The following is a 15,947-nucleotide window of genomic DNA, read 5'->3' as shown; positions in this document are numbered from 1 at the left end:
GCAAACACCGTCGGTAAACTTGTTCGACACTTTCCTTGTCAACTCCTGTTAACTCAGACACTGCTCTGATTGTTAAACGGCGATCTTGTGGAACAAGTTTACCGATTTTTTCAATGTTTGCATCAGTTTTTGCTGACAATGGTCTGCCAGTGCGAGTGTCATCACTGGTGTCTTCGCGGCCATCTTTAAATCGTTTAAACCACTCAAACACTTGTGTTCGCGATAAACAATCATCGCCGTACACTTGTTGTAACATTACAAACGTTTCACTTGCAGATTTTCCTAGTTTGAAACAAAATTTGATGTTAACACGCTGTTCTTTCTGTACACTCAACATTTTCCGACGCACAGACAAAACGTCAACTACTTAAAACAGACGCCACGGGCAGACTGAGTGCAGGAGGCAGATGAAACTCGAGCAGTAGGCGGAGCGAGAGTCACGTGACAGGCCACGCGACTTTCAGCCTTATTGCATTCGTTTTATTGTTTCACCATTACTAGTCCGGTTTTTTTCTAGCCACACCTCGTATACATCGGCCTGTATACCTGAACTATCGTTGTCAGTGTTGATTTGCTGTCAACACTGATAACAACCCTATGAATGAACTATTCATAGTACCTCACTCTCTGCTCTATCTTCGTATTCATAACAGATCCTACTCCCGTTGTAGCATTTAGTGCTGCTCTTAATACTGCCCTATACTCACCTGACCAGAAATCCTTGACTTTTTTCCATTTCATTCACTGACCCCCACTATATCTAGAGAAAGCCTTTGCGTTTTCTGTTTCAGACTTTCTAGCTCCCCTACCAAGTTCATACTTCTGACATTCCACGCCCGACTCGTAGAACGTCATTCTTTCGTTGGTTATTCAATCTTCTCCTCTTAGTTACCTCTCCCTTGGCTGTCCCTTCCAGGAGATCCGAATGGGGAACTATTCCGGAATCTCTTCCCAAGGATCATCATGACACCTTTTTCAATTACAGGCCACATTTCCTGTGGATACATATTGTGTTTCTTCCGTACAGTGGTTCGCGCTGCCCTCAGCACCCTCATGCCGTTGATAATTGCTGATTACTCCGTCTTTAGGGGCAGTTTTACACCCCCAAGGTTAAGACAGTGCCCGGAACCTCTATCCGCTCCTCCACCCTCTTTGCCAAGGCCGTTTTCAGAATGAGGGTGACTTCTTCTAACGGAAGTCTTCGACCACCAGAGGTGGTAATTATTCAAAAATTAAGCAGTGGCGGTGTTCGATTCCGATACCATGAAAGTTTTGATTACAATTAAAAGACCCTAGCCGCAGATCACGCGTCACTCTTTTTAAAACCGCTACATTATTCTTAAAAACACTGCTGTATCACTGACTTCGTTCTTTTGTAATTTAGCTTCAGATTTATCACGAACACCGTGTAGTTCGCCAGTTAGGAGCTAACTACCCTTTTCTTGGAGTCAGTATAATTGCTGATATGTTATTTTGTTACCTGAAGAAATCAGAAAATAAACTTGGTCCCTCCTACACTACGTATTTTCTATGATGCCCACCCCTTCCGTAAATATAAAGGAATTTATCAAGAATCTTCACTACATACCGACAAAATCGACGTAATATCTTGATGTTTCATAACTCAGTCTCAGAGACGTAGCCTTAAATAATCTGGATTATAGCGGCTGTAAGGGACATCAAAGTCCTACCTACGCTTTTGGAGTGAATATATTTAGTAGTTTATTTTAGTAAGTATGCTGAGTGCTTATTCACCGTTAAACTAAAGTTTGTCACTTAGCTAGTACTATTATATTGTGCTAACTTTGACGTCAACGGAAAGCTTATGCCGGTAATGTTTCCGCTGCTGGTCGTACAGTCTTCCTGGCCCACCAGATAATTTTAGTTATTTCTGGTTTTTTGGTCCTTATCACGGACACGGTACGTCATAGCTCTGATGAAGCTCACACTATCCACATCCGAACTTAAGCATGTGAAGCATTCAAATTCTAGACATATCAGTCGTCAAGCAACTTGGCTACAAGTGAGTCATGACGACAAAATCATGCATACCACCAACAGACTTCACACTATGAAATAATATTGTCAGTGTGACCAATTATGGGCAGTAGCGCTTCGTATGGAATTCAACTTAACATTCTCCAGGACTGCAATGTGGAAACACATGACTGTAATATTTGCTACACATTAATATTTTGATTTACGTAAGTAAGAAAACTCATCAATCGCATGTAGTGTTATCAACTTTCTGTTTCAAAACAACCAATGAAAGTGAGACCCCGAGTTAGTTGTTGACTAGTTGTTTCTACGGACCATTCAGTCAAATTGGAGTTAAGCATTCTGGAGTCTCTAATACTTACTAATTACATTGGAATTCCCACGCTAAGTCTAAAACTGAAAATTTTCAACTTTCTCAGATAAAAGAAGTGAGCACCGAAGCTGCCGACACAAAGGGTGGGCGTGGCGAAAACAAGAATGCTCGTGGTATGATAGTGAGCGAGGGCGAAAAACAATGTGCATTACCAGTACCTGAATTTAACGAAACGCGCAAGGAGAATTAGGTGTTTGCTCGTCTGTGCGTAAGAAAATTTTGTCGCGAGAAGAAGTTAGTACAGTCTTCATCGAAAGACACATTGCATTTGATTTTGCGTTCCTTAGTCCCAGACAAGGGCATGAGTATGCAGCTATTTAAAGCGTTTAATTTTGGTGTAGTTATCCACACAGTCTTATCTTTAGAAGAGTGAAAAATGTGGTTTGTCACATGAGTTCATGAAGATTAAAAAAAAAACATGCGTTTGGGTTAACAGAAAATTGGAGCATACGCGGGGGGAAATCGCGTGGCAAAAAAATTGTTCCACGCGAAGATTGCAAGGTATCCATTCTAAGTAAGTGTAGGTCACACGACCAGCAATGGGTCATGATGTCAAGTCTACTACATTTCGCAACTGCACTATGCGTGAAGGACAGAGATTTTAAGAACCCTATTAGAAACGAAACCCTAACTGGATGATTTGGTTAGCGATGATAAGCTGGGCGAGATATTAATTCAGAAGGAACCACTAGTAAACGAAAACATTAATTTGATATTAAGGACGTTTATTTACCTTTTAGTTTGGTCGAAGAGTATGAAATAAATAAACCAGCAGGAAGTTAATAGCACAGGATGGAGACAAAGATATAGTGGAGAACCTATTACTAATTATTGGAAGTAAGTGAAGTTTGGACGGAAAAGCTATGGAAAAATCAAAATGAGTCCTTGAGAGTTATTGATAATCGTCGTTATCTTAACGAATATCGTTGTAACCTACATTTGAGATCAAAGACTGAATCAAGAATGCTGGAGAAATAATTGTGGTATACATCGTTGCATCGTTTCCAGGTAAATGAGTCACATATTTAGATAGGACCCAATTCGAAGGAGGCCACAAACACTGACGACTGTAGTATAATAGGAAAACGTGCTTAACATCGGGAAAGAAAGGTTTAGAGACGAACAGGTATATTAATTTTCATAATTAAAGTTGATGGTTACAAAATTAGCATTCAACTAATATTTTTTTCGTATTCCCATTATCTTAAGCTCAACAGCCAATAATGGGAGACGTTTTACAATCTGAAGTGCGGTAGTCAGTGAAACAGTCTGTTGCAGGTCAAGTATTATGAATTGCAAGATTAAGGAGGAAAAGTATGAACAATGAGTCATACTTGTACAGTGTTTAAATTTCTGTTTAATTTGTAGGGTATCAGCTAAAGGAGACGTGTCTTAAGACTGATTTTAGGTGATTATTGTGATGAATATCGTGATTATGGTGATGACTGGCAGGTAGGAAAGCAGGGAACACGGACTGGTGGAGTGGAGACACTGAGTTCACTAGGGGACACACGTTTTACTTTTTAATTCATTCCGAAAGACATTAAACAAGTTTCACTAGTATTAACATAAAGACTGACTGACTGACATCCAGCTCTATGAACTTCTTACAGTAAAATCAGCATTACATTAAAGCGACAAGGCAACAACCTTACAAGAGCCCGCACTTATAAAAACCTTTCCCTCCTTTATTGTAAAAAAAGAACTTAACACCACTTAAACAACAATATTATTATTTTTCCCTTTCCTTTGTTTCACTAGCCCTTAGCTAGATACAACTGTTGTTGAATTTTATAAAAGTAGCTTTAGACAACTATTAGCACCAAATTACCAGGTAACGGCAACAACAACTACTAGTGATCACTCAATTTAACGAGGCATTCTTTCGGAAAAAATTGTGCATGACAACTAATGATAACGTAAAATCCTCACACAAACAATACCTTGCTCTGCTCTCAGTCTCAGTATGGTTACATTAAGAAGCGGGGAAGAAATGATTTTACAACCAGGCACAAACTTACTTCAGAAAACGTTTCTGGTTACCATACATTAAAGAAATTGGTACAAACAAGCTACTGCTGAATAGCCAATCCTGAATAAAAGTACACGGTGTTAATTAAAAAACAATAACCCCCTCCCATTTTGAAAATTTTCATCTTATGGACAAATTGAAACGATTAATACAACTAGCAAGAACGAAAGAATCCTCCCCTTTAAAAGAATCAAGAGAGCACATCTTCTGCGTGGCCAGTTATGACAACACAAGCCACTTAGCCAACTTTGTCACACAACAGGACTCTCGCGCCCTAGGAAGGACACTTATACTACGAACAGCTAGATGTAAAACATAAGAAAACACTATTAACTCACAACCAGTAGAAATATTACGCCACCAAACAATTTTGAACTCTGCTTCAACAGCATTTATTTAACATGTTAACTGGGATAGTCCCACAGTAAAAACAGGTAAAAAAAAGTGCAACTCTCAACATAGATCTCACAGAAAGAAATATGTGCCTTTTGCACAACAAGAAGCACAGTTAGTTTCATTTCTACACTCTTAACGCTCCGTTTAGAACAGCCGGGGCAGAGTCAGAACCATACAAGGAGCTCGGACGAGGCACCAATTCTATACAGCTATGTTGGACACAACGGCGTTTACGCTCAAACAGCGTGGAACACGAGTCCACTAGACAGAGAGATGTGGAGCAGTGAATGTGGCTCAGCGGGTAATATCAATTTGAGCAGCACGTCGAGGCAGCAACTTGACTCTTCTCCGGACCAGTTACGACGGCCTCACACAAATACTGTCAGCCCTCGGCATCAACCACGTCTGCTTCACGCCCCCAGCGAAACACCAGTTCTGCTAGCAGGAAGACGACACGCCACGTTGTCCCACAGAGCAGTGCTGCCAAACTGACCGCCGAGCCATTCACAGCCCAATACTCGGCACCGACTGCCTCTCCCATGAGCTGCTGCGCCTTCTCTTTAAGCCACTGCCAACAAACCACATTGGTTTGCAGCAAATTTCTACACTCTTGCAGAAAAGCCAGGGCGAACCAAGGATATCGGCTGGAGTAACGCGCCAACGTTCCCCCCCTTAAAGCGGAACTGGAGGAGGAAGAAGGAATCAGATCTTTCGTCTCAGCGCCCATTTCTCGAAGGTTTAGGTGCATCGCCCGTATAACCCTTCTTGATCTGGCTCAGGTGCGCACTGGTGCTCTTTACGGACTCGCTACGGTCGCAGGTTCGAATCTTGCCTCGGGCATGGGTGTGTGTGATGTGCTTAGGTTAGTTAGGTTTAAGTCGTTCTAAGTTCTAGGGGACTGATGACGTCAGAAGTTAAGTCCCATAGTGCTCAGAGCCATTTGAACCATCTTTACGGACTGGCTATCGGGAAGCAGGGAGTTCACCGGTGAGAGTCTCTTTACCAGTACACATTTTCCCACAAATGTGGGCAGTAGTTTCACAGTAATACACTGTCCCTGACAGGAATATAAGCGATTCGTCTGCCCTATTTGTATCGAACAACGCAAAACAGGGAATCAGCGATCATAAAGAGGTTAATGCATCGATGACTTCAGCCGTAAATAGAAATATTAAAAAAGGTAGGAAGATTTTTCTGTTTACCAAAAGTGACAAAAAGCAGATTTCTGAGTACCTGACGGCTCAACACACAAGTTTTGTCTCAAGTAGTGTTGAGGATCAGTGGACAAAGTTCAAAACCCTCGTACAATATGCGTTGGATGAGTATGTGCCAAGCAAGATCGTAAGAGATGGAAAAGAGCCACCGTGATACAACAACCGAGTTAGAAAACTGCTGTGGAAGCAAAGGGAACTTCACACCAAACATAAACATAGCCAATGCCTTGCAGAGAAACAAAAATTACGCGAAGCGAAATGTAGTATAAGGAGGGCTATGCGAGAGGCGTTCCATGAATTCGAAAATAAAGTTCTATGTAGTGACTTGGCAGAAAATCCTAAGAAATTTTGGTCTTATGTCAAAGCGGTAGGTGGATTGAAACAAAATGTCCAGACACTCTGTGACCAAAATGGTACTGAAACAGAGGATGACAGACTAAAGGCCGAAATACTAAATGTCTTTTTCCAAAGCTGTTTCACAGAGGAAGACTGCACTGTAGTTCCTTCTCTAGATTGTCCCACATATGACAAAATGGTAGATATCGAAATAGACAACAGATGGATAGAGAAACAATTAAAATCGCTCAAAAGAGGAAAGGTCGCTGGACCTGATGGGATACCAGTTCGATTTTACACAGGGTACGCGAAGGAACTTGCCCCCCTTCTTGCAGCGGTGTACCGTAGGTCTCTAGAAGAGCGTAGCGTTCCAAAGGATTGGAAAAGGGCACAGCTCATCCCCGTTTTCAAGAAGGGACGTCGAACAGATGTGCAGAACTATAGACCTATACCTCTAACGTCGATCAGTTGTAGAATTCTGGAACACGTATTATGTTCGAGTATAATGACTTTTCTGGAGACTAGAAATCTACTGTGTAGGAATCAGCATGGGTTTCGAAAAATACGATCGTGTGAAACCCAGTTCGCGCTATTCGTCCACGAAAATCAGAGGACCATAGACACGGATTCCCAGGTAGATGCCGCGTTTCTTGACTTCTGCAAGGCGTTCGATACAGTTCCCCACAGTCGTTTAATGAACAAAGTAAGAGCATATGGATTATCAGACCAATTGTGTGATTGGATTGAAGAGTTCCTAGATAACAGAACGCAGCATGTCATTCTCAATGGAGAGAAGTCTTCCGGAGTAAGAGTGATTTCAGGTGTGCCACAGGGGCATGTCGTAGGACCGTTGCTATTCACAATATACATAAATGACCTTGTGGATGACATCGGAAATTCATTGAGGCTTTTTTCGGATTATGCTGTGGTATATCGAGAGGTTGTAACAATGGAAAATTGTACTGAAATGCAGGAGGATCTGCAGCGAATTGACGCATGGTGCAGGGAGTGGCAATTGAATCTCAATGTAGACAAGTGTAATGTGCTGTGAATACATAGAAAGAAAGATCCCTTATCATTTAGCTACAATATAGCAGGTCAGCAACTGGAAGCAGTTAATTCCATAAATTATCTGGGAGTACGCATTAGGAGTGATTTAATAAGGAATGATCATATAAATTTAATCGTCGGTAAATCAGATGCCAAACTGAGATTCATTGGAAGAATTTTAAGGAAATGCAATCCGAAAACAAAGGAAGTACGTTACAGTACGCTTGTTCGCCCACTGCTTGAATACTGCTCAGCGGTGTGGGATCCGTACCAGATAGGGTTGATAGAAGAGATAGAGAAGATCCAACGGAGAGCAGCGCGCTTCGTTACGGGATCATTTAGTAAACGCGAAAGCGTTACGGAGATGACAGATAAACTGCAGTGGAAGACTCTGCAGGAGAGACGCTCAGTAGCTCGGTACGGGCTTTTGTTGACGTTTCGAGAACATACCTTCACCGAGGAGTCAAGCAGTATATTGCTCTCCCCTACGTATATCTCGCAAAGAGACGATGAGGATAAAATCCGAGAGATTAGAGCCCACACAGAGGCATACCGACAATCCTTCTTTCCACGAACAATACGAGACTGGAATAGAAGGGAGAACCGATAGAGGTACTCAAGGTACCCTCCGCCACACACCGCCAGGTGGCTTGCGGAGTAGTCTTATGCGCTTCATGGCAAACGATAAAGAATTCAACGACCCATCCTATTGCGTCTGTGACCCCGCATACAATGCGATGAGAGCAGAATTAAGATTTCGATTAACACTTGCTATAAATGAGGGATCATGTAGTAAGGCGCATTGGTGATACACGTAGACCCCCAATAAAAACAAAACTTCGTAAACTCCTTGGAGGTAAAGGACGGGGCGTTGTCACTTACTGCTGCCTGTGGAGGGCCGGAACTAGCGAAGACCCAGTCGAGGTGCTGCACACTAACAGTCGCCATGGCAGTTCTATTAGGAATCAACCAGAAGAATCTGGTGAATGCGTCAACCACAAACAAAATGTAGGGACTACCTCTGTGTACGGCTCAACGGACGTAGATAATCGATAAACAATTTACCTATAAGTCTGTCTGTATTCTCGTGTAGACGGCATATACAGAGTGAGGTGGCGCTGTGGATAGCACACTGGATTCGCATTCGGGAGGACGACGGTTCAATCCCGAGTCCGGCCACCCTGATTTAGGTTTTCCGTGTGATTTCTTTAAATCGCTTCAGGCAAATACCGGGATGGTTCCTTCTAAAGAGCACGGCCGATTTCATTCGCTAATTCCCCCCCCCCCCCCCCCCCCTCCCACAGACGGCATAAAACCTCTCTTAGGGCCGGCATCAGATTTCACCGCGCCGGCCGTTGTGACCGAGCGGTTCTAGGCGCTTCAGTCTGGAACCGCGCGACCGCTACGGTCGCAGGTTCGAATCCTGCCTCAGGCATGGATGTGTGTGACGTCCTTAGGTTAGTTAGGTTTATGTAGTTCTACGTTCTAGGGGACTGATGACCTCAGATGTTAAGTCCCATAGTGCTCAGCCATTTGAACCATTTTTGAAGATTTCGCTGCCTTACATAGCTAATATTCCGCTACCAGTCTGCAAATGCCGCTGCTCATACCCTCCATAATCAGTTGTTCCCTTTCCTTGAGCCGTGTTTTATAATACACCATGTGTTCACCGCACACGGACTGATGGGAGCACTTGAATACGGGGATTAAACGACTGGGTATATACAGCTTAGGTGTCTTCTGTCTTCCTACCATAGGGTTTTACTTTCATATAACTTGTAATTCACTGATCCTTCTTAAGATTGACAAACCAGGATGATATTTCTCTTGAAACCGCTAACGTGAACTTCACTTCTTCCGGATACTCTGGCTCTTGCGACTTAACGCTTTTGCGGCTTGGTTTTGACCCCCCCCCCTCCCCCCCTCTATATGGGAGACATCAAACTGAAAGGCGGAAATCCTCACTTTTCATTGATCTGTCCTTCCGGTCTTACAAGGACGGGTCAACACCCAACTCAGGGTTTAGTTATCGGCTTCGAGGCGAAACCTGCGTTGTTCCAAACAAAATTTGTATCTTACCAGGGCAGAAACGGCTGCCAAGGCTAAGCAGCCGATAACGCCCTCGACCCATACGCAGGAGCCATATGCAAGAGGCCGTCTATAGCCATTCTATTCTTGTAATATCACGGCTGCCACCGCTACGTTTGACATATCAGTCAGTAACATACGTTTGAAATCTGGAATTACTAACACCAGAGCCGCACTTACGTCCTGCTTCAATCCTTCGAACGCTGACTATTGTGACTCCCCCAGACAAACTTAACGCCCTTCCTATGCAGCTGGTTAATCGATCCAGCTATCTGGGCGAAAGTGGGTATAACTTTGGAAAAGAATTTCCGTTCCAACAAAACGAGCAATGCCCTTTATATCCCGCAACACTAGAAACAGTACAGTCTTATTCCAGCCATGATCCCTTTTGCGAGACACTGTGTCCTAAGAAGGAAGTCTCGCTCTGAGCCAACGTTACCGCGGTAGATTTTACCATCTAACCATTGTCTCTAAGCTGTTCAGAAACTTGTCATAGATTACCAATATGCTCCTCAAAAATGGCGATTTACACAACCACAGCATCCGAACAGTTATAAAGGAATTTGAATTAAAGTCTCCTAGAATGGAATCTAGTTTCTCAAAGGGGGCTCTATTAAATTCAATAAGATTATATTGTGTACAAAATGCCGCAATCGGTTTAGAATCTACCGCGAGGGGAATCTGGCAGTAAGCCTGGTTTAAATTCAGGACAGAAAATGCTTTGGCTCCCGCAAACCAGGTACAACGTAACTTAGGTAGTGTAACATGTTCCAAAACAATCTTATCAACCAGAGACCTAATTCCTTCATCATGAGGTTGAGGGACTAAGAACTTTTGGCTGCACAGGGTGAAACTAAAGGTCGAATCACATCCTCTGCCAAAAATTGGTTAATAATCTCACGCACTTCCTCCATTTTAGGCGGATACAACCACTACGGGATTTGGGTCAAGAGGTTTTGATCAGGAAGTCCTATGTGATATCTTATTTTATTGGTTACCCCTAAACGATGAGTAAATACTTCTGAACACTCGCCCAACAAATCAATCAGAAGGGAGGCTAGAGCTTCCGTAAATGACAATCGTTGACCTCAACTGCTTGGAGACCCACTTTGGACGCCTTGAATCCTGCTCCATGGGAACACATTTTAAAACTTTCCCCAAGCCTCCACTTAAATGAAAGTTGACCATTAGCAAACCTAGAATAAGGTTAGCCGACAGCCTCTTGACCGCCCAGCACATGATCTTTTGGTCATCAGTTTTCTGACTGGTTTGATGCGGCCACGAATTCCTCTCCTGTGACAATCTCTTTTGCTCAGAATAGTACTTGCAACTTACGTCCTCAATTATCTGATGGATGTATACCGATCTCTGTCTTCCTCTACAGTTTTTGTCCTCTACCGCTCCCTCTAGTACCATGGAATTCATTCCCCCATGTCTTAGCAGATGTCCTGTCAACGTGTCCCTTCTCTTTATCAGCGTTTTCAATTATTCTTTTCCTCTCCGATTCTGCGTAGAACTTCCTCATTCCTGACCTTATCAGTCCACCTAATTTACTTCTGTACCATCACATCTCAAATGCTTCGATTCTCTTCTGTTCCGGTTTTCCCACAGTCTAGTGGGAAAGTCTGGTGGGAAAGGGCAAAGGTTGAAATGTTGCATGTTCACATGCATTTAAGGGGCGCTATGAGCTCGCCAGAAGGGTCAGTTGGTCAGCCGGGTCAGTGGGGGGCAGATGCCTTGCTCAATCCGGTCCAAATTTCACCGGAAGTTATTGGTTCCTTTCCGACAGCCTTTCCGACTACCATACAATGCTGTACTCCAGAACTACATTCTCAGAAATTTCTTCCTCAACTTAAGGCCGATATTTGATGTTAGCAGACTTCTCTTGGTAAGGAATGCCTTTTTTGCCACTCGATGTCCTCCTTGTTTGGTCCGTCATTGGTTATTTTACTGCCAGGGTAGCAGAATTCCCTAATTTCATCTACTTCGTGACCATCAATCCTGATATTAAGTTTCTCGCTGTTCTCATTTCTACTACTTCTCACTACCTTGGTCTTTCTTCGATTTACTCTCAATCCATATTCTGTCCCATTAGGCTGTTCATTCTGTTCAGCAGATCATGTAATTCTTCTTCACTTTCACTCAGGTTAGCAATGTCATCAGCGAATCGTATCATTGATATCCTTTCACCTTGAGTTTTAATTCCATTACTGAACTTTTCTTTTATTTCTATCATTGCTCCCTCGATGTACAGATTGAACAGTAGGTGAGAAAAACTACATCCTTGTCATACACCCTTTTTAACACGAGCATTTCGTTCTTGGTCGTCCACTCTTATTATTCCCTCTTGGCTGTTGTACATATTGTATATGACCCGTCTCTCCCTACAGCTTACCCCTAATGTTTTCAGAATTTCGAACATCTTGCACCATTTTACACTGTCGAGCGCTTTCTCCAGGTCGACAAATCCTATGAACGTGTCTAGATTCTTCTTTAGTCTTGCTTCCATTAGTAACCGCAACGTCCGAATTGCCTCTCTCGTGCCAAACTGATCGTCATCTAAAGCAACCTCAATTTTCTTTTATTGACTTCTGTATATTATTCTTGTAAGCAACTTGGATGAATGAGCTATTGAGCTGATTGTGCTATAATTCTCCCACTTGTCAGCTCTTGCAGTCTTCGGAATTGTGTGAATGATACTTTTCCGAAAATCAGATGGTATGTCACCAGGCTCTTACATTCTACACACCAACATGAATAGTCGTATTGTTGCCACTTCCCCTTAATGATTTTAGAAATTCTGATGGAATGTTATCTGTCCCTTCTGCATTATGTGACCTTAAGTCCTGAAAAGTTCTTTTAAATTCTGATTCGAATACTGGATCTCCTATCTCTTCTAAATCGACTCATGTTTCTTCTTCTACCATACCAGACAAAACTTCCCCCTCATGGAGGCTTCTTACAATGTATTCTTTCCACTCATCCCCTCTCTCCTCTGCATTTAACAGTGGAATTCCCGTTGCACTCTTAATGTTACCACCCTTGCTTATAATGTCACCGAAGGTTGTTTTGACTTTCTTGTATGCTGAGTCAGTCCTTCGGACAATCGATGTCTTCACATTTTTGGTTCAAATGGCTCTGAGCACTATGGGACTTAACAGCTATGGTCATCAGTCCCCTAGAACTTAGAACTACTTAAACCTAACTAACCTAAGGACGTCACACAACACCCAGCCATCACGAGGCAGAGAAAATCCCTGACCCCGCCGGGAATCGAACCCGGGAACCCGGGCGTGGGAAGCGAGAACGCTACCGCACGACCACGAGATGCGGGCGCTTCACATTTTTCCTGCACCCATTTCGTCTTAGCTTACCAACACTTCCAGTTTATTTCATTCCTCAGCGACTTGTATTTCTGTGTTCCTGAGTTTCTCGTAACATTTTTGTACTTCCTCCTTTCGTCAGTCAACTGCAGTATTTCTTTTGTTCCCATGGTTTCTTCGCAATTACCTTCTTTGTACCTATGTTTTCCTTCTCAGCTTCTGTGATGGCCCTTTTTAGAGATGTCCATTCCTCTTCAACTGTACTGCTTACTGAGCTATTCCTTATTGCTGCATCTATAGCCTTAGAGAACTTCAAGCGTATCTCGTCATTCCTTCTTTGCGTATTGATTCTTCCTGACTAATGTCTTAAACTTCAGCCTACCCTTCATCACTACTATGTTGTAATTTGAATCTATAAATGCTCCCTGGTACGCATTACAATCCAGTATCTGATTTCGGAATCTCTGTCTGACCGTGATGTAATCTAACTGAAGTCTTCCCGTATCACCAGGCCTTTTCCAAGTATACCTCCTCCCCTTGTGAATTTCGCTATTGCAGGCTGAAACTTGTTATCTCAATTAGTCTTTCTCCTCTCTCATTCCTTGTCCGAAGCCCATATTCTCCTGTAACCTTTTCTTCTACTCCTTCACCTACAACTGCATTCAAATCCCCCTTGACTATTACATTTTCATCTCCCTTTCCATACTGTATTACCCTTTCAACATCCTCATACACTTTCTCTATATCTTCATCTTCAGCTTGCGACGTCGGCGTGTCTACTTGAACTGTCGTTGTTGGTGTTGAATTGTTGTTGATTCTGATAAGAACGACCCTGTCGCCGAACCGTTCACAGAAACACACTCTCTGCCCTACCTTTCTATTCATAACGAATCCTACTCCTACTATACCATTTTCTGCTGCTGTTGATATTACCCTATACTCATCTGACCAGAAATGCTTGTCTTCTTTCCACATCCCTTCACTTACCCCTACATGACAGGCCATGTATAACCAGAATTCTCAACTTAAAAGCAACCGTACCTATTGTTTCAAGAGGCCGCCGCACCGCAGCGGTACATAGATGATTCTCTAATTTTAGCTCTGTTAATTTTGGCCATTCGTCTTTGCCTTTTATATCAGGGCATAATTAAGGAGACATGCACTACCGCCGGTATCCAGCAGAGCGCAGACAGGTTCCGTACCCAGTAAGACGTACACGAATGGTACCGTACGACAACGCGGCCGGGAGCCCCCGACGCAATGCCGAGCACTTCCCTTCCTTTTGGAGTCAGCTGTTTCCCTGCCTATTCTTATTGGCCGGACATTCCCTAAGACAGACGCTCCGGTTTGCCACAACGGTAACACATCCCTTTAGTAGCCGCAGAGGACCTACCACGGAGAACACTAATATTATTCGCCCTGTCCTGGCAACAACCTACGCCTCATTCTGCCCGCTTACTGTCACCATTACGAATATTGCGATGATAACCTGTAATTTGTCTAAGTCAATGAGACAACAGCCTGTCACAAAAGAGAACCCTTGATCTATCTTCCTTCCTCATCCCTTCTAGAGTATCATCCACCTCCTCTGCTTAAGAAATTTCTACATACAGGACTAACAAGGGGAGTGCCAGTGTTGGGAAATGAAGTTTGGAGTGGGACGGCGCGTGTTGGTAGCACTATCCCATAGTGTTACAATGCGCCAGCCATTCACGAGAAAAACGCTCCGAAACTTTCAGTACTACAGTATATAATACCAATATGTCCGCTCACTGAACCGAATGGCACTTTGGCCGATACAACATTGGTAACAATTCGTGCTTCGTATTTACGAAGTGACTATTTGCTTCTCCCTATCGAAAAAAAAAATACATTGACGTTCAAATTCAAAACTTTTGTTCTTTCAACATTTTCAACTTTTCCAACCAAATTATTTCCTGCAAATATTCGTCCGTATTGTATACTAGCAATATTTCATGTCTATCATCTATATTATACATAAAATCCGTCGAACAGGGGCGTACGGCTTCTATCCGACTAGTTCAGGTACACTATCGACTTTAATGTCATGAGACCGCTATTAACGAGGGTCCCCATAAAGGGGATTTTGACAAACTTGGAGAGCGAAGGAATAGCCGCGCATTCGCGCTCCCTACACCAGAAACGTTTTGTGGTTACAATGCTTCGAAGTGAACACATCGCAAGTTTTGAGGGACTTGTAGAAGATATTACCGACGATTCTCTACACAGCGACAAATCGAAGTTGCTGGTTAAAGATGCAATTACCCATGTCAATGCACTGCTGGTTGAAAACGATTTACTAGCGTCAGAAGGTTCGCCGTCAATTCCACACGAAGCTATGCTGATGGCACAGAAGTTGTACAACACTGTGATAGATTTCTTGAGTGAAACACTATCGTGGTTGATGAAGAGATACTTCACGGGAATGAAGGTGGTGAAGATGTAGAATTTGAAGAGGTTACAATAGACGATTCCTCGGACGAGTGTGAACCCCCAGGGAAAAAATCCAAAGAGCCTACCAATATTCCGCTAGGAGCCTGCAGGTGCTGAAAAGTAAAGGATGTCATCGTTTAAAAAAAAGGAATATTTATCACGATGGGAAGACGAAATTAAAAAGGTGGATAGATTCGTGGACTTATGATCGTTTTGTCGAAGCTAGCCACAATTACCAGCAAGTTACCACTCGAAATCTGCAACAATGGGCTTTAGCAACGGCCGCACAATATGAAAACTTTCAATTTAAAGCTTCTAGTCGAAGGGTGGCGAGATTTAAACAACACCACAGAATTCGTCACGGAAAGTAACAAAATTCGTATCGCGAAAGGAAACATCGACATTGGAAGAAACCTTGGCTGTTGCAGAAACTTTCCGGCTACAAACTCTGGATTTAATACCCACTTTTGTCAAGGACTATATTGTCAACACGGATCAAACAGGTATGTGACACAAAATGAAATCACATTCTATAAATGGTATTTCAAACAACGACTACCCATTTGAATAATTCTTTTATGTAGTCATGTAATTGTACAATCGTTTCGGTCATTAAATATCGTGCTGTTTCATTTGCTTCCAGGATGTCAGTACCAGTCTACTTTCAACCGGACTCTCACCCA

The sequence above is a fragment of the Schistocerca nitens genome, chromosome 4 (assembly GCF_023898315.1).
Source record: "Schistocerca nitens isolate TAMUIC-IGC-003100 chromosome 4, iqSchNite1.1, whole genome shotgun sequence".
Lineage (NCBI taxonomy): Eukaryota > Metazoa > Arthropoda > Insecta > Orthoptera > Acrididae > Schistocerca > Schistocerca nitens.
The sequence above is the reverse complement of the archived record's forward strand: the minus strand, read 5'-3'. Positions refer to the sequence as shown.